General features: G+C 60.3%; 1 pseudogene; it reads right to left on the reverse strand.

The window, feature by feature from the left end:
- The window catches only part of LOC123172602 (putative pectinesterase 63), a 2,309-nt pseudogene extending 1,381 nt beyond the window's left edge, over positions 1 to 928 (reverse strand).
- Positions 929 to 1,155: the final 227 nt, after the last annotated feature.

The following is a 1,155-nucleotide window of genomic DNA, read 5'->3' on the forward strand; positions in this document are numbered from 1 at the left end:
ATGATGGTGCAGTTCTTGAACGAGAACCCGCTCTCGATAGCGCCCTCGATGGTCTTGGTCCGCTGCTGCGCCGTGAGCACGGCGATCTCCTTCACGATGGACACGATGCGGCAGTTCTCGTACAGGGACCTCCCAAACCCGAAGATGAAGTCCACGCTCCCTTTGATCACGCAGTCCTTGAAGTAGTGCAGCCCCTTATGGTCGTACAGCGTGTCCTGCCCGCCGTCGATGGTGCAGTTGTAGAAGGCCTGCTTGGTGCCGAACGTACGCAGCGCCACCGCCTGCCCGCCCTTGACCCCCGGCTTGGCCAGTGGCGCGTCGTTCTTGAACACCACGCCGTACGCCACGAAGTAGTCGGACTCGATGGCGCAGGTGGTGCTCCCCACCGTGCCCACGGGCTTCCCATCTTTCCCTAGCGTCGCAGCGGTGTCGCTCCAGGCGATGATGGCCGGGTTCTTGGGATCGGACTTGAAAGTGACGTAGGGCTTGCTGAGGTTGAGGAAGATCTTCTCACGGTACTCGCCGGGTTTCAGGTCCAGGATTACGCGACCGGTGTTGCCCTCCGGGATGGCGTCGATCGCGGCCGTGATGGTCTTGTAGTCACCACCGCCCTTGGGGTCCACCACGTAGGTGGTCTTGTTATCCTCCGCCTTGGACAGGGACTCGTCGATGGTGCTGCCCGTGTCACCCACCGCCTTCTTCGCGTACAACGCCTGGTTGATCGCGAAATCTTTCTGGTTCGCCGACAGCCAGTTGTCGAATGCACCAGCCGTCCCCGCCGCCGCGGGGGAAGCCGACGGCAGCGACGCCACTAGGGCCGCGAGCGCCAGGAGCTGGGGAAGCGCCATGTGGCGGCCCATGGGTAACTAACTCACTGGTAGCCCGTCGATCGTCGTCTCCCTCTCCTAGCTTCTGGCGGACTGGTGTTAGCGTATATGTAGTGCGTCTTGGGAAATGTATGGCCGCCTGGCCCTGGCTGGTCGCCATTTTTGGAGTGGAAGCTAGTGGAGGTGGAGCTCTAACAGCGCGCGATGTCTCGTCTCCGTCCGCACAGGTAGGGTAAGATGTACCTATTCTTAGGAGAATGGATTCTCTCTGGTGCATGCATTAGTCCATTGATTATTTTGGATGGGGTCACCGCATGAAGCTTTTGAT

The sequence above is a fragment of the Triticum aestivum genome, unplaced genomic scaffold (assembly GCF_018294505.1).
Source record: "Triticum aestivum cultivar Chinese Spring unplaced genomic scaffold, IWGSC CS RefSeq v2.1 scaffold109718, whole genome shotgun sequence".
Classification (NCBI taxonomy): domain Eukaryota; kingdom Viridiplantae; phylum Streptophyta; class Magnoliopsida; order Poales; family Poaceae; genus Triticum; species Triticum aestivum.